The following is a 19,368-nucleotide window of genomic DNA, read 5'->3' as shown; positions in this document are numbered from 1 at the left end:
TAATACCACAATCGTATTCAATTTTAGAACGTTTTTATTCGGACCTCCACAGAAGGGAGCTTCGCACCTGCTCACTCACCGAGTGAGCTTTAAAAGAGATGTGTTCTAATCTGTGAATTGTTAGCAATTATGTCTTATCTTTTAAAAGTCTGCTTGAACATATCACAGGGGCGTCTGAATTCGGATTATGACGCATCCGACAATTTGACGTATTTTGATTGCAATTCAGTAATTGAACCAATTGTAGAAATGAGCGGCGATTAAAAAGCAGTGAAATTATGATTGATCATTTGCTGCTTCTATTAGTGGAGAAAGATAAGAATAGATTTGGCGTAATTGCTCTTTTCTAAATTAAGAGGCCTTCCTTATGGCCACCTTTCATAGGTGGAAAATTATTTTAGCTTTTCTTATAAAAGGAGAAAAAGTTTCAAGATTTTTTTTAAAAAGCTGCGTAATATGATGAATGAATTTTTTAAAATTTTTCATTGTAATAACAAAACATTTAACTTTTTATGCAGTAGTTTGACAGATTCAGTCAATTATCTTGAAAACTATTTTGTTTTCAGGCGATGAAATTTAGTTTGAGTAAGAAAAAATACTAAAAAACGATAATAATCATCATTAAACAGTTTCAATACATACCAAAGTCAAAATTTTTGATGTTTTCCATTAATGGGACCAACATAAATTGATGGTAACCATCAATAATTCCATCATGAACCATTCTATTTCTTGATGGTAACCAACATGCGTAACCACCACTCCATGTAGGAATTCGGACTGATTTACGATGGTCCGACAAAAGAATGGCAGCTTATTTTGATGGTTTGTTCATGTTAAACCATCGCTAAGTTCCATCATAGTATCTTAGAAATCAAATGTTGGAACGATCATGAACCACCACCATCCCAATGTAGAACTGATTTATGATGGTCCAACATTAAAAAAAACGAATTGCTTTTATGGTTTATTAATGAGAACCAACAAGAATTCCCATTAAACCATCATCGAAATGTATAGTTGGAACCATCACGGATCATGATGGATTGTTGGTCTATGAGAATCAAATTTCTCTTGATGGTTAACCATCATAGTATTAAAGTAGCATTTTCCATCATGAAATGATGGAAGTTTGTTGGCATATCAAAAACCATGAATGCATAATAATGGAAAATGTTGGATGATGGTGACCATCAAATGGTGTTGGACCATCATGAATGACCTTGAAACCGAGATAAAACATCAAATTTTTTTAATGGAACCATCAAGAATTTTGACTTGGGTAGGTATGATAGAGATAACACTCATCGGAATTGGCAGGTTTGAAAGAGTGGTTTATAGTTTTGGAAGAAGAAAATAAATCAAACAGGGGCATTTTTACTAATATTTAGGCACCGCACTTTGATTCTGTTCTAAAACTGAGGTAGTAGTTTTAAACCTTACTTATTTATTAAATGAGAATATCTATTGTAATGCTATTTACATTATTTACTGTATGAATCATAATAAAAAAGAAAATGAATTTTTCCTCTTCAACATTGTTAAATTTTCGAGTTTGTTAAACCATATTATCGCTCAAATTTGACGCATCCTTTGGACTGGTCTAAAGAGAACCTTATGAAGTTTCCTTAACTTCACTGTACTATGGTTTCATGAATACTACGATTCCATGATTCAATTTAAACCCTTATTAAGGTTCCAGTAAAATGGTACCGTATTATGATTCAACGTACTGATACCATGGCTCAAAGTTGACTCGATTTTTCTTAAGGTGTAGCATAGAGTCGATAATTAATAACTGTTAAAGGCCGTTTTAAGATAATTCATAATCACAATTTTTGGTGATTTTGGGCCTGTCCCTCTTTGACAACAAGAATTAAAAAAAACCTTCCATTTCTCTGAAAAAAAGGTTTTTTTTAATGAAACTTTTGAAATTTAATAGACTTTTTCTAATAAACGAAAAAAATTTTTTTATGTAGCAATTATTTATAACCCTGTTGTTTGTCTTTTGAGTTAGGTTTCTAGCTACACACACAAAATATATTTTAAAATTGGAGTTTAGAGCATTTAATATATATATATATATATATATATATATATATATATATATATATATATATATATATATTTGTTTTTGTTATTTTTTGTTATTTTTTGTTTTTAAACTCTTTTAAAAATGATCTATTAAATATTTTTGTTTGGTAAAAAACAGTTGTTAGATTCATGTCTGTATTCTGAAAATATTATTTTATTCTGTATGATTTTATAACTGCACTTAAAGTGAAAACATTTTTAAAAAAATATTTTATTATTTTGTTTAACAGTATTTTTTTTAATTTGCCTATCAATACGTATTATTTTACTCAGTTTAAGTAAATTCAAGTGAATTTTATTGAACTTTTTTTAATATATTAATTAATTAATGTAACTAACTAAAAGTTCAGATTCATAACACTGTTTTAACCCAAGATTAAACACACAATAACTTATTGGAAACGTATTGTAAATTTCAAACCATTTTTATTTACATTAGGTGTTGGGGTGCCTTAACAAAAATCGTGTCTGTCCAGGTGTTGAGGCTCTGATTGATTCCATTTTCATTGATTTCGTCTTGAACTGAAGAATGGTAAAAGAATTATCTCAATGAATCATGTTGGGTAAGTAAACGTTCTTAAAAATAAATTTTTTTAACTTCTGAAGGTTGAACAGCAAACTGTTCCGGCTAACAAACTTATCAAAGAATTTATTTTAAAAAAATTCAGAATTGTTCAGTAGAGAATGTTTATTTAAAAAAAAGTCTACTTAATTATCCAGGATCTTGTTTCTAATTTTTAAAAAAAAAATATTTACTGAAATAGCTGCCTTTGGTGACCAGCTTGGTCATTTTTTATTGGTTTCTTGTATAACACATGAACTTTGATGTTAACCTAGCCGAATGCACAGAGCAAATATTTTACATTTTGTAACCGTCTTTGAACAGCCGACCCACTTTTGGGTTTACGATTAATGAAAAGAGAAGGAAAAAAAATTTGAAATGAAATAAAATTTAAAATTTTTTTTAATATATATATATATACATACACCGAAGAGCCATTACATTATGACCACCCTCCATCTATAAAAATGGTAACTCAGCCCATATTCAACTTTTCTATATTTGTTCGATTCAGCCCATTCGCTTAGGTGGACGGAAAAAAAGAGCACCGTTTAAAAAAGTTTCTTAGTAATGAAGCTATAACTAGTTAAGGTACGATATATTTTACTTTGTGCAGAATTTGAATTCAGAGAAACTCTGGTTAGGTGGTCAACTTTTCCCGACAAAGAGATAACACAAATACGATACAAAAAAAAGTATGTTGGTTATATACACTGGTTATCATAAATTAAGGAAAATTCACAAAAATCGCGATAACTCAAGAAATTACACATGGAATTTTATGAAACTTACCCACAATATACAACACATAGTAAGGTATTAAACAACATAAAAAGAAATTATCAGACATTAATAGTAGTATAGAAATTAGCACATGTATAAAATAAACAAATTGGAAGTATCGGTTTGCAATAGAAAAAGTACCTTTAATATGGAATATGATTGCCTCTAGAAGCAATACAGCACAAACAGCGATGTGTGATGCTTTCAATTATGCGGTCTATCAGTTCAATAGGAAGTGAGAGCCATTGCTCTTGTAAAGCAGTTGCAAGCGTGGCAAGGGTCTGAGGGGGCGGATTGATGGCAGATACACGCCTCCCTAGAGCATCCCAAACGTGCTCGATAGGATTCAAGTCCGGGGATCGAGCTGGCCACTCCATGCGAGTAATTGTTTCCTGTTGAAGATAATCATCAACAATGCGAGCTCTGTGTGGTCTTGCATTATCGTCCTGTAACAGGAAGCAATCACCAATTGCCCCGGCATATGGGCGCACATAAGCATCAAGGATGTTGTCTCGATAAACCTGAGCATTCACGGTTCCCCTTGGAAAGACATGGAGGTATGTGCGCCCTCCTAAGGATATGCCTCCCCAAACACAGACACTGCCTCTTCCGTATGCATCTCTTTCACGGATGTTTGATGGATGATAACGGGTCCCAGGTTCTCTCCATATCAAATAACGTCTACTGTCACTTTCTAGACTAAACCTGGACTCATCCGTAAAGAGAACAGGCCTCCATTGATCTGACGTCCAGTGGACATGTTGTCGGGCCCACTGCAAACGGTCTCTCCTATGGCGTGATGTGAGCGGCACGCAAATGGCTGGTCGTCTCGCATACAGACCACCTTCGTGGAGCCTTCTGCGCACAGTTGACGTTGACACCAACCTTCCGGTGGCTGCAGCAAGAGAGGATCTAAGATGTGTCGGAGTAGCGGTTCTATTCCTGCGTGCACTTAATGTCAAATATCGGTCATCGGCACTGGTCGTAACAGTTGGCCATCCTTGACTGAACCTCCTAGATGCCGAATCTGTGGTTTGAAATTGCCTCCAAAGTCTATGAACCACAGATGGACTCACATTTAGCCATCTGGCCACTTCTGATTGACTCTGCCCTGCCTCTAGTCTCCCGATGGCTCTCCATCGTAGTTCTTCAGGCAAATGATGCCTAGAGGTCATTATTACGAATTGGCTATCTCAGATTTTCAATGTCGCAATCACAGTAAAATTTGTGTGCTTTCTCTCAAACTTGGACTTTTATGCTCCAGGCAGATGACGTAAGCCGAGTGCAGCGCCACTAATTTGCATATTGCAATTTTACTCAGCTACTCTTAGTGGACAACATATGCAAATTTTGCACGGTTTGGCTTACTTTTGAAAGAGTTATCGCTATTTTTGTGATTTTTCCTTAATTTATGATAACCAGTGTATATATATATACTCCGCAGAGCCATTACATTATGACCACCCTCCATCTATAACAATGGGCTCGTCCAGGTTTTCATGGTTTCTCGCCCAGGAACAATGTTTTCATGGGGCACATTAGGACCCGTAATCCTCATAGAACAATGCCTGGCGTCTGTAAGCTACTTGAACATAGTTCACCCATTCATGGCAACAGTTTTTCCTGCGGGGGATGGTGTTTACCAACAGGATAATGCACCATGTCATAAGGGTCGAATCGTCGAGGATTTAGATATTTTATTAGATATTTTTATTTTAACCAAAATTTGAGATACTGGGCTTGTAGTCACCACCTCCCTTGTCGCAAACTGTCACAATTTCAGGAATCCCTTCCTTTCCCTGCAAGTGTGACTACATTTATCGATGTCTCTTTAAGCATCTACTAGTTGACAGTATTAGTTTTTTAACTTAAATTTTTATTGTTGTTATCTGAACTAATTACAGTTCTCAGATCACAGAGGTTTCTTAAGGTTTTCAAGTCCATGCGTATCAAGTTCAAAAACATGATTTTTAGTTCTATTTTTAGTCGGGACAATATATTTTAATTTTTCCTCCATTTATTTTAAGGCTAATAAAAATCAATAAATTTCTTATTTAACTTTGGAATGCAACCAATGCATTCACCTTATGGGAATTTCGAAAGAAAAAAAAAACCCGTGTAACTGCAACCATCTCTAGTGATTACGAGAAAAACTGACGTAACTCTTGTATATTAAACATCTGATTATTTTAAAGTAGGAGATTCGATATCCTTACACACTCAAGCTCATCGCACACAACTTTGCAAAAGAGATTAACTGCCATCCTCCGTTGGTGGAAAAGAAGATCACGTGATCGAGAAGAAAACATTCGATCTAATATCATACGCGACAAACAGATTAAATTCCTCTCATCTCTTTTACCAATTCCAATTAATTCTTTGTCAAACATGCTCCTTGGAAGTAAATTTTATTTCCAGCTTCTCAAGTGCGATGAGGAACTTTTCTGAAGAGGAATGAAATATTTCCGTTTTCCAAATAGAATTTCTTTGTTCTCAATCATTGGAACCATTACGTTGATCTCATGTGAACCAATATTGTCAGCAATCGTTGATCCGCTTAACATCGCTGATTATTTATACTCTAACTCTTCTGTTGAAAATCGTTTAATTTAATCCGTTTAATGTTTAGTTAACACGCATAAAAATTAAAGAAATGTTTTGAGCAAAATTTTGCAACTTTTACGCTGCAATTAGGAATTCTTAAATATCGATAATATTGATTCATATCAGATTGGTATAAATAATTTTCAATAAAATTTTCCTGTATATTTGTTATTCCTGTTCATAACAACTTATGTCACATGTCAAAAATGCAGTACTCTGGTCAAATTATGCCACCAAATGAGACTTGTTGACTGTGGCTTATAAGGATTGAGATAAACTGTTGACGATGAGCAATTGAATATTCCAATATTATAAACAGAAATCAATTAAATATTACAGCTACTAAAAATTAATTTTTTTATTTTACCGAGTTCAATATAGTTGCTACGAGCAATTTAAATAATTTGAATAATAAATTCGAAACGAAAGGAAAGCAAACCGAAATTTTAACGATATATATTTCATATAAATATAGTATCATAGTATCTTTATATTTCCTTACTTTGTATTTTATGTATGTAGGCGCGTCTTTACTAGTGTTTTCTTAGTGTACTTTTAACTTGTGATTTTTGTGTAGCATTGGATTTTAATCTTTATTTCAATATTTGATTTTCTTATTTAGTTTTTCCAATATGAGGCTTCGGGGGCACAGTCAGCTTTTGGTTTGACTACTGACTACAGAAGGGCACCAGTGTGCCCCCTGATGAAGTGCTGTTTTTGCTAACATATCTTTAAAATTTCGTTTTGCTTATTTTTGGTTTCTAACTTTTTATTTAAATTGTTTACAAAAGACAAATTTGGTATTAGCTGCTTTTAGCGCTTTTTCATTTTTACTTATCATTTTAAATTTTTTATCCTAAAATTTTTTATTCTAAAATTTGTTTAAATCAGTTTTATACTTTGATTGGATATAGTTGCTACCTTAATTTTTCTGATTAAATACTTGAATTCTGATGTAGCAGAATCATAAGAAGCTAGTAAATTCATTTCTTTTTGGAGATGCTTTGTTCAAGCTATCGCTTTTGCCAATCGTAGTTACTTACATCATTACCAAAACTTACAAAAAGGACTTACTAAAACATATATCAGTATCGTTAAAAATATATTGATATTGATAACAATAGGCTAAAACCTAAGTCGCAATTTAGTTTTGAATAATATCGATACTTCGTTTCGATAGTATTGAGTTCTATTGATACTTTGTTTCGATAATATCGGGAATTGATGTTAACCAAATGCTGTATCGATTAAAAAATTCTTTTAAAATACTTTCAAAAAGTTCATTTGAACTGAAGCTATCTTTAATTTGCTAAGACTGGAATTCAACTGTTGTGAAAAATTATATTTCTTTTTTAAAATTTCAAATAGGAAGAACTTAATGAAAACTTGAACTCTCAAAAAATTAAATTTAAATCGCCTTATCCTGAAATATTCTTTTTATTATCTCTGTGAAAAACTTAGTTTTATGAAAAATTTATTTAAAAGTTCCGTCTAATATGAAACTTTAAAATCGAGTTTTACCTTTGATAACAGTGTGAATTTGTGTTAAAAAAAAGTTGTTTATTTGAAAGTTTGAGTAAATTTTTTTTAGAAAAATTAAATTGGTTTTTAGTTATTGATTTATTAAAAGTTTGTATTGATTTTGGATTGTTTTTATTTATCAAATTGAGTTTTAATTGCTTTTATATTCGAATTTTTTAAAAGCTTGCATTAGTTTATATTTTTCAAACGTTCGAATTGATTTTTCAAACCTGATACTTTAAAAAATTGCATTTAATTACTTGGATTTGGAAAATCAAACTGCTTGTTTTTAAAAGCTTCATTTCAGGTTTTCAAAAAAAAAAGTTGAATCTCCAAGCGTTCTCCAATTGATATTTCTTGAAATCTGCATATAGGTTATCTGAGAAATGAGCAGCTGGACTCTGATGATGAGGCTCACATCCATAAAACAAGGAAGGCAGATGTCTTTTGGTGATCGAAGATAATTTGAGATTGACTTTTTTTTAATGATGGGCCCTTTGACAAGTGTTGAGACAATTTTGCAATTACGGCCCGCGCTTCTCTCTTCGTTTTGCAAATGCCCTATCTATGGACAGATAGTCGTTTGCGGCACTTCTACCTCCACACTTTGACAGCCCATAAAAATAGAAGATAGACGCTGGGGTAAGTAATGGCTGCTTTTTTTCCTGGCTTCTTTTTATCATTTTCTTAATTTTATATACACACTCTTGCATGAGATATAGTGATCCATAAACACCTTATTTTAATTTTTTATATATATAATCTTTTCAACAATTATCTTTTTATCTTTGAATTCTGATTTTATTTACTTTAAATAAATATCAATAATTCCCTATTTCTAATTTGATATTTATTTAACTATCATATAAATTTATATTAAAAGAAGATTTCAACGTTAAATTCCAAATTTACGTGTCTCTTTTCTAAGCAGTCACCTCTCTTAACCGAATATATTTAATATATATTCGGTTAAGAGACAGAGTACATATTTAATATATACTCTGTCTGGAAAAAGTGTCCACTTTTCTAGTGCTCCCTTTAAATTGAAACTCTGCACAAAGTAAAATATGTCGTTTTTCAACTGGTTATGGCTTCATCACTAAGAAACTGATGCATGATCGTATCGAACATAAATAAGTATTGCCCAGCAATAGATGACCGGTAAAATTGGCCGGGTATGGATACTCGGTACCGGGTCTTGAGACTAAAAACCGGGTACGGAGTGCACCTCTACATATAATTACTAATAAGGTGCTTTCTTCGGTATTATTTTTTAATTCTTTTTTTACCGGTGCTCTTTTTTTTCCATCCACCGAAGCGAATGGGCTGAATCGAACAAATTTAGAATATGGGATTTAGAATTTCGATCAGGGGAGAAGGACAAGTATCGTTTGATAACGGCATCGCTAGACTTTATTCGGGCAAGATTCCTAAATATTGGTAATTTGATAATACATGAAATGTAATTAAGTTCCGCGCACCCACAGTTTCTCATGATAGCAATCACGTGATAACGAGGAGGGTGGGGTAGAAGGGAAGAAAAGTAAGAAATATGACTTAATATAGCGTGTCACACGAGAAGTCTCCTTATAAGGACTTTGTTATCTTGCATCATTATCATTTGAATAAATAAATAAATTGTCTAATTCACACACAATGCCAAGGAGAGGACCAGGAAGGTGCTAGATGGCCTATTGACATGCGAAGGGTCTTAAAACAAGATGCATTAGGCCACCCACCCATCAAGGGTCATCCGAAGGTGCTAAGAAGTCATAAAATGTGGGAAACTACGGGGCGTCCTATTTACTTTGCACGCGAAAGTACAGTAAATCTTTTCTGGGGATTTTTTGGTGACTATTAAAAAAGGTCATCGATGTATGCTGAAATTGAATCACCGTTCGTGTGACACAATTTTTGTCTGTATGAATTTACTCACAACGCTTTTTTTTCTTTTCCATTTACAAATGAGAAATTAAATCAGATTCCTGTTATTAGTTGAAATGATCAATGGTACTAAGTTTTTTCTTTATTACCCTCTTTCTTTCTGTTTAGAAGAGGGAACGACGACGCGTATATATATATATATATATATATATATATATATATATATATATATATATATATATATATATATATATATATATATATATATATATATATATATATATATACCCTTGTGCAAATTAATTGAAACAAACTCAATAAATTCAGAAAACTAACAGAAAATGCTATTTTATTTAAATTTATACAAACTCAAAAATTTTTAGTTTATAATATGATCTCCACGACACTTTATTAACATTTGGACACGATTCGCCATGGATTCCACTAATTTTTTACTGTCATTTATAATATTTGTGTCCTTGTACCACACATGAATTAACGCCGCGATTAGCTTCTCCATAGTTGTACAGTCCATATTTAATAGGCGATTCTTGCATATGGCCCAGAGATTCTCAATTGGGTTGATATCCGGAGAGTTCCTTGGCCATTCCAATGTCTCAATTTGATTCTCAGACATGAATTTCTTGACAATTTTGGACGTATGGCAAGGAGCTAAATTCTGTTGAAAAATCCCTGTTCCATCAGGGTATCGTTTCTTCAATTCTGGAACAACTTTTTTACCCAGAATAGTAATGTACTGCTCAGAACGCATCATACCGTCAATAGGCTGCAAAGGTCCAACCCCATTGTAACCGAAACAACCCCAAAACATCTTCTTTAAAAAACACGAAAAAAAAGTTTGTTTCAATTAATTTGCACAAGGGTGTATATATATATATATATATATATATATATATATATATATATATATATATATATATATATATATATATATATATATATATATATATATATATATATATATATATATATATATATATATATATATATATATATATAATATTAATAATGAAATCGAACGATTTTAGTTTACCAAACTACGGCCTGCGGATCAAAACTGGCTCGGCAGCATTCCAGGCTATATTTTAAATTTTTAAACGTAAGTTAAACTTATTAAATATAATCAGAAAAATTACTGGAAGTGATAAGTTAGCTAGGGAGAAATAAATCGGAAAACTTAAAATGCCTTACCGGGATCGTTCAAATAGATTAAGTAAGCATTTTATTTCTTGGCAATGTTAGATCTTTTTGCTTCCCTTGTCAACAAAAATAGGCTAAATCACAAAACCTTCCATGCTTGCACGAGAAAGTAGTAACAAACAGTCTTATTTCTGCTTTGATTTTTGTTGTATCAATCCAACTTTAGAATTAGATTCGAATAAAATATGTAACACTGCAATGATGCTAAGTTTGCCTTTTAGTTTATTTTATAAAATTTTGAGTAGAATAATCTTAAGAAACTTTTTGCTTTTCATTTTTGTGGTCAAAAACTGACCTCTGTAACTCCTTTCCAACTTTTTTCATCCTCCAAATTTAACACCAATTCTTAATTCAATAATACAATTACTCCTCTTGTATACTTACATAATATTTAAATGCTGTTTAGTAAGAAAATATAATACATAAAAAATCGAATAAGGATTTAACCATGTAAATGTTTTCCAAATCCGATTCAATTATTGTTTGGAAATGCGGATTTGCAGTACAATACATAATAGATTTTGGATGTTTGAATGCATGATTTTCTCGTAAGTAATAATCTTCAGCCACTAAATATACCCATTCATACCGGTTGTAAACCGTGTTGATTCATATAATTTAGGGACGGAAAAAAATAGCTCTTAATATCGTCTTACATAACCGCGAAAATAGCCACAAGAAAAAAGAACTAATGACTGTGTGTTAGAGCAGCACACGCCCTGACATATCCCCATTTAACCCTCTTTCTATCTGAGTACTAATCTTTGATCCAATTCTTACACAAAAATTAACTACTGATGTCAGTGTGTGCAGTCCTACCCCATACCTTAACATTACATTCTGAAAGGGGGGGGGGGAATTTGACAAACGATGTTACCTTGACTTAGGAATGACGTCGTGGACTACACTGGACTACAAAATCGCAGTTTGATATGCATTTCGTTCCTTTTATTTTTTTTTAAACCAGTTATATAAATGACAGAAAATATATAATGGGGAAAAAATAGGATCCGCATACACATTTATTCATTTTCTGAAAGTTATTGACCGCTTAACTTTGCGCTCTTAATCCAGCTATGGGATTTTTATTTTTGGGTAATAACGAGATAGACGCAGAGTTATTAGTACTTAGTTTTCAAGCACCTATACGTTGAGACATTCAGCTACTAGACATTTTTTACGGTTACTCAATAAAAAAAAAATATTATTCTTTATTGCATAAAAATAATATCGGGGGGGGGGCAAGAGATCCCCCCCATCCTGTTTTCTGGTTATTGTTTATGCTTCTCATTTGTTTCCTTTACTTAAACGAACATTACGAATTAAATTGTCATTTTATAAAAATAAACATAATTAATAATCTTCTCAAAATTTTGGCATATTTAAAAAAAAAAAAGTTATTTGCCATTATTTACACTATTATTTCTTTCCTAAAAAATTATTTTTAGACAGTATTTTATAAGAGAAAAAGTATTTTCTTGATTATCTATTTTAAGAGCAAATAATGTTTTTTAAATCGTCTAATTCATTCGATACTTTTAAAAGCATCTAGTTTAGGCAAATATATATTTTCTAGATCATATAATTAAAAAGTGAACCATATTTTCTAGATCCTTAAATTTAAGAGCAAACAACAGGACTTTCCTGCTCATAACTTAAGAACAAAAAAAAAAAAAAAAAAAAAAAACTCTTTAGATCATTCAATTTAAAAACAAGCAAAATTTTCTGGTCCATCTGATTTAAAAGCAAACAATATTTTCCTGTTTATTTAATTCAAGAAAAAACTATACATTTTAGGTTATTTGACATAATTTGTGGTTTGATCTCATTTAATAGCATACAATGGTTATTAGGTCTTAATTAAAACCAAACAATATTCTATAGATCCTAAATAAAAAACAAACCATATTTTTAAGGTCATCTAACTTAGTAGCCAACAAGACTTTCTAATTTCTAGATCTTAGTTTAAGAGAAAACAGTTTTTTTTTTATTTAAATCAACTAATTTGATGAGTGGCCAAACATATTTTTTTTTCAATCAAGCAATTTAAGAGCAAACAATATTTTCTAGTTCATTTAATTTAAGATAAAACAATGGCTTTTAAATCATCTTATTTAAAAGCAAAATATAATACTTTTAATGTCCTAATTTAAGAAAATAGAAAACTTTTCTTCATAATTTGAAAACACAAAATGCATTTAAGACAATCAGATTTACAAAGCAAACAATATTTTTTAGATCAATTAAAGCGAAAACAATATATTCTATATTGTCTAATTTAAATGCAAACAATACTTTTCAGATCATCTAATTTTAGAAGAAAAAAAATGCTTTTTTCAGGTAATCTAGTTTAACACTAAACATACCATAACAGGTCAGATGACCGTTTAGGAACTTTTGCATCGAAAATGAGCTTATCATCTTATCGTTTTTGCGCATTTGACTTCATGACTTTTCCTAACATTTATCCACCGTTAATATTCTATTATTATTATTATTTTGTATTTTGTTTGTTTCGAATAATACTTGTCGTATACCTATTCCTACCACAACCGGTCATTTGACCGGGAGAACAATTTATTGCTTTATAAGGTCATCGGATCAGAAATGACGATGTAATGCGTGTTCAACGTATTGCATTCGATGAGTTGCACATTTCTGCAAAGACTGTTGCGCAGTTAGTACAATCAGAATGACTGTGAATTCAAATTTCAAGAAAGCACCTGAAATTTTAGATTGGCAGTTTTGTGTAAGAAAAAGTGACAAAAACTAAGTCTTTTGGTAGGTAGCTTATATTTTATTTTGATAGCTTTACTTCATTTCTACCAAACTGTTAGCTTTTACCCAGAAAAATGTCGAAACAATCAAGACAGCACAAGTTCTTAAAAGAAATAATATTAATTATAAGAATTATAATTCTTATAATTCTGATATATTCTAATAATTATAAGAATTATAGAAATAATAATAATTAGAAGAAATATGTTTGCGGAAAATATACAATGGTAACACCCTGTATATGTAAAAAATGCGTTGAGCAATAAATTAAAAATTCTTATTCTTTGTGTTTGTAAAACATACAAATTGGTAATATACAAATTTGTTTAATTATAATAAAGTTTTTTTAGTTTATTTCCTTCCTAACATCCATATTTCATACATTCAATCAATAAACATAAAGTTCGGTAATTTGACCGACTATGGTAGAAATAGGTATAGATTAAGTACTGGCATGTTTAGTGTTAAGAACAAACAGTACTTCAAATTCCAGCAAACAGTGCTTTCTAGATAATCTAATATAAACGCAAACACTATATTTTAGATAATTTTCCCTTACGAAAAGACACATTTATCAATTTTTCTTTTTCTCCAAGGAAACAAACGAAAACGAGCAAAAGCTATCTTTAAAGAATCACAGAACATTTTTCAAAATGGAGCAAACACTGGAGGGTGGAGCCGAAATAATGTCCAGTTAGTCACTTTATTTCACTAATATTCTCCTTTCCCCCCAATCATTTCGTACGCCCCCTTCATAGTCATTTACACCCTCGGCCACGAAGATAGAGAAGTGCGAAGAGGAGGAGAGGAAAATCTTTCCAATGTTTCGCTTGCCACAAATTTTTAATCTATTAAATTTTGGGCGCGGCTGCTGCTGGTGGTGGTCAGAGTCGGCTTCTCTCTACCTGGTGGTTTTGCGGGGGTGTGTGTAGCGAGAGGTTTTTATGAGGTCTTTACGTGCCGGGCACAAAAGAGGCGGAAGGGACAAAATAATAACTCTTCAATTTGAGAGTAATAACACAAATGGTCTTGTAAAAGTGATCGCCCCTGTTTTGCGTGAGGATTCTTTTTTTGGGATTATGTTGGCTAAAGTATCCTGATTTTAGAGCGGTGTCTGACTCCGAACTGTGCAAAATAAATTACTTATCTATATCCAATATTTATATATTATTCTGTATCCAATATATAGTCGCTCCCATTTAATTGCATAGCGAATAATCGAATAACCCGCTTATACGAATAAAATGTAACGGAACGAAATCGTTTCATATGAATGTTAAATTTCCTTGTTTAGATATTTGTCGTTTCCAGTCCTCGCTTAATTGCACAAAGAAGAGGTAGCGTAAACTAACCAGTTAAGGAACACTTAAGCTTCGCTTGCCTTTTGAAAAATCATAATGATTTCAAAATTTTAAATTTTAGTTAAATGACAGAGTCAACATATTTGTTACTAATTGCAAATTATGTAAAAAAAATTGTAGAGAACTTACATAATATTGTTTTAAAGTTTTGGAGGTTCAAATAACAAGTAGTAAGAAGACCAAGTGAAGGAACAGCTCTTACCAGAGAATGAACACAAAATTTCCCAGTAAAGGAACACTTAATTTTGGTTATTTTTTTGAATGCTCTTTATTAATTTATAAGCCATACAAATATCTAAAAATAAGCCTATTCTTGAAATTATAACATACAAATACTTGGAAACTGTTAACTTTTTTTTGTAATCATGAATTAAAAATTAAAGTGTCAACATATTAACACATACTGTACATTCACTGGGAAATCTATGCCCAGTAAAGGAACATGCCTGTTTCCTCACTGGTTAGAAGTTGTTTTTCGTATTTGTAACATACTTTTGATGCAGATTATCATTAAAGTACAAGGAAATTAAAGTTTATCTTTTATTTTCATTAACTTAGAAAAAAAACAGTAAAGGAACACTTGTTCCAACACTGGGTTATGCTATGATGCTTAAAATAAATAAAGCGTAACTTCAATAACTATATTTTGAATTCTCTTTTTCACAGTGAGAAAAATAAAACTACTACATACAATTAATTTCACTTTAAACAGATAAATACAAGCACTTACCTTTTAATTTTATCAAAGAATCAACGTGTTGCACAGATAATAACAAATTCAAAATTTTTTACAGAGAACGCTATGTGACCAGGTAATCCAATACATTGTTAGATGACTTCCTATTGTTTGGCAGTAAGCTATTGTTACGAATCAATCTAAAGAAAAACTTTCAAAATCTTATTTTTAATCAATATATATAAAATGTTCCTTCACTGGGTCGTGTTCCTTCACTGGTTGGTTTACCCTACTGAAATTAAGAAAACAGTTTATTTTTAAGAAATGTTTCACCACCTAGCAGGAAATTTTCAGGAAAGAAGATAAGATATAATAGGTGGTCACTTCAATAGGGACTCTGTTGTTCATCTGTTGTCTCTGCTGTCCAAATTCATTGTTCAATAGGGACTCTGTTCATTTGTTGCTCTGAACAGGTGTTAAGAGCATAGTTTAGGAATTAATCTAATCTTGCTGGCAGTTATACATTGGAGTGAATGAAGGAGTTTTACCCCTCTTTATTTACTTCCCTCACACATCACTTAAAATGTAAAAAGGTATAGAGTGATTTGTTTCACAGTGAAGACTTATGCTCCCTTCCTGGTGTGCTAATAGCTTTGATAAAAAAAAGTTTCACAAATACACACTAGTGTTACAGTGTGTTTTTCTCTAAAGTAGAATAATCATTGCTTACTCCAGTGAGTAGAAGATGAGAGTGAAAAGGAATGATTAGGAATAATCGAAAAAGAAAAGAAAAAACGAAGTTTTTTATGAAATAAATTTCAAAAATCCCAAGCTGAAATAGCAAATTAATTTGGAATTTCTCAAGTTTCGAAAAGAAAAAAAATCTTAAAGTATTCGGAAGGAATGCGCAAGTCACGAAAGTCTTAGTAAAAATAAAGAAAGGGAAATAAATTTTGATAAATTTACAAATTAAACAGGTATAAAAACAGTCTTCAAATACAGATTTTTTTTGAAAAAAAAAAACAAAATAATATTATAGTATCTGTATTATTTTTTTTATTAGCATAGATTTATTTTTATGTAACTTTAAATGATATTTATACTTTACAATACTAACACAGACATTTTGAATTATAATTGAGTATTAGTCATGAAATTGAGTTTATTTATAAAACAAAACACTATACTGTGCATTAGATACCATTAAAAAGTAAACTTTCGTAAAAATTAAGCACTTAATATTGAATAATACCCTCCTTTTTTTAATCGAATAACCCGCTTAATTATATAGTGTTGGCTGGAACCAATGGTATTCCTTTCAGTGGAGTTGACTGTATTATTCTGTATCCAATATATAAGTATGATTTTAATTAGTGTTATCTGAACTGTGAGAAATAACTTACTTTACTGTATCCAATTTTTTTTCGAAGTAAAGCTATTTATAGTTAAATAATAAACTATTAATTTAATTATATAAATGCCCGCAAAAAATTTAGAGTTTTTTTTTCTCGGGGTGGGGAGGGTGGTTCTGTAAGCTAATAATGTCAAATTTAAGGTTGTCCCTGATAAAATATTTGAGGAAAGTAGAAAATTACAGTTAAGAGTTTCTTAAACACAAAGCAATGTTTTGAGTTTAAACTATCTATAATGTCTTGCAGAAACGAAATGTCTTGGTTTTAAAACAATTCTAAAATAAAATCTTCATTAAAATCTTCTTTAAATAAAGTCGCTAAATAGGCGAGATTGATGTATTAGATGCTGCGATGTCGTTTGGTGTTGCTAGTTGTAAATCGCGAAAATTATTATTAAAATATTTTATTTTGTCGTGATTTAGGAGAATTCTATTTTATGTTTTATTTATATATTATTTTTAATCAAAAATTGAATTTTAAATTTATTCTTTCGTTTCAATATCTCAGTGTTCTAATATAAAAAATACAAATCTACGTACTTACAGCTTATTTTCTGAAAAACAATTTTTACTTATTTCAATTGCACAAACGGGAACAAGTTTATGAATAGCATGTAACTATATTTTATTTACAGGAAATTTACAATTGAAAAATAATAATTTTTACCATTTTGTTAAAATACATTCTGAAAAGAGTTTTCCACCCCTTAAAATATGTAAAGTCTTAATATACTATACATATGTACTATAATAAGATGCTACGTACTAGAGCTCAACAATGAATTTTATCATGCATCGGAATTTAGGTCGTATGATTCCTGAGATATCGAATTTTAAATATGCGATTTCTTTTCAAATTCGCTATCGTATTCGACCGATGTCATTCAAGTTTTGTATTCTGCCATGCAAAATTAGATACTTTAGAATGATGTAAAAATTGTGTACCTTACAATTCAAAATTTTTTTGACTGTAATTTATATTAAATAAAATAATAAAAAATATTTACTAAAATTTACTTTTTGCACGGAATTATCGTTGGAAAAACAAATGTTATTATTGTGTGCAAAAATTTGATAGTACAAAAAATAAAATTTACATTAGGGGGTTCAAACTTTGGACCAAACTATTGGGACCATTAATCCCAGACTGCGGCTACCCCCATATATTGGGATCGGAAAAAGGTATGTTTATTTAGAGAAAGTACTTGCATAAATTATATGCTTATTAGTTTCTTGAAATGTGTTTCTAAGGTTAAACTGTGTTTGAAAATTATTACTTGTTTAAGCTTTTGTATATTATTAAAATGTTTTGTTTTTACTAATATTATCTTAGTTTTTTTAAAAATAGTTAATTTCTTAATTTTTTTCCAACGTGTTTTGAGTAAAATATATAAGTTGTATTTGATTTTATTTCGTTAAAGAGTAAAATGGAATAATTTTGTTTTGAGAAAACTGTCCATATCATCTCAATGCTTAACTGTAAACATGACTAATTAAATATCTAATTTTAGCATATTATCTCAAAATTATTCGCGTATTTATAAGAAACTGGTGAACTTTTATAAGTCATAGCTTTAAAAATGCAAAGATGTAAGGAAAAAAATTATGATAATTTTTTTTTTTTTTTAAAAATCACACTAAATATTTAAACTTGGAGAGTGCTATGCTATGTATTGATTAATATTATTATTATTTTCTGATGGAAATTTTTTGTAAATCAAAATGAACACGTTGTTTTACTTCTCTAAAAATGACATAAAGAAATAATTTACTTCAAAATTAAAACCATTGATTTCGTATTGTTTATTAAATGAGGGGAAACACCGTTTCAATTCTCTTACGCTCTCGCGTTAATTACGTAATGACGCATCACAAAACCTTTGCCCCGTGATAGAAATTAGATTTCTGATTATAGTTTCATCCTCTTCTCGATAGATGTCGCTACCGTAACTTTGCATTCTGTGGTAACACAAGTTGTTTCTTCCTCACAGGTTTTTTTCTAATGTATGATTTTTCTCTTCGCCTTTTTCAGAGAACTTTTTAAACTATACAGACCTAAATTTAAAGCAAGGTTAAAAACAGGTTTTAATGGACTGAGGTCAAAATTTACAGCAGTACTTATCATACTCATCAAAATTATTAAAAAAATTATTTTCATATTTCGTAGAAGAGCTTTTATTTAAAATTGTAGTTTTATTGATATAAAAAAGGAATTGTCTTCAATTTCCGTTTGAAAAATAATTTAAAAACCAAGCAAGCACTATTAAGCTAATTTATTTTTTGAAAGTTTATTTATTTATTTATTTGTATATATTTATTCATTTACTTATTTTTATTTATTTATTTATTTTTATATATTTATTCATTTACTTATTTTTATTTATTTATTTATTTAATTTTTATTTTTTTATTGATTTGCTTTTCTGGCCCTCAAAATAGGGGTATTTTGTTTGTTTATAGGGTTTTTAGATTG

At 30.5% G+C, this 19,368-nt stretch overlaps 1 long non-coding RNA gene across 2 annotated transcripts in view; it reads left to right on the top strand.

Annotated features, from left to right (window-relative positions):
• The window catches only part of LOC107451852 (uncharacterized), a 204,140-nt gene that overhangs the window by 9,982 nt on the left and 174,790 nt on the right, over positions 1-19,368 (top strand). For both annotated transcript variants that reach the window (XR_015428582.1, XR_015428583.1), the window contains exons 2-3: positions 2,534-2,657; positions 7,939-8,206. This is a non-coding gene — a long non-coding RNA (uncharacterized LOC107451852). The remainder of the gene's footprint in view (positions 1-2,533; positions 2,658-7,938; positions 8,207-19,368) is intronic.

The sequence above is a fragment of the Parasteatoda tepidariorum genome, chromosome 1, assembly GCF_982258835.1.
Source record: "Parasteatoda tepidariorum strain Cologne lab strain chromosome 1, Ptep-v5.0, whole genome shotgun sequence".
Lineage (NCBI taxonomy): Eukaryota > Metazoa > Arthropoda > Arachnida > Araneae > Theridiidae > Parasteatoda > Parasteatoda tepidariorum.
This window is presented reverse-complemented; position numbering and strand designations above follow the sequence as displayed.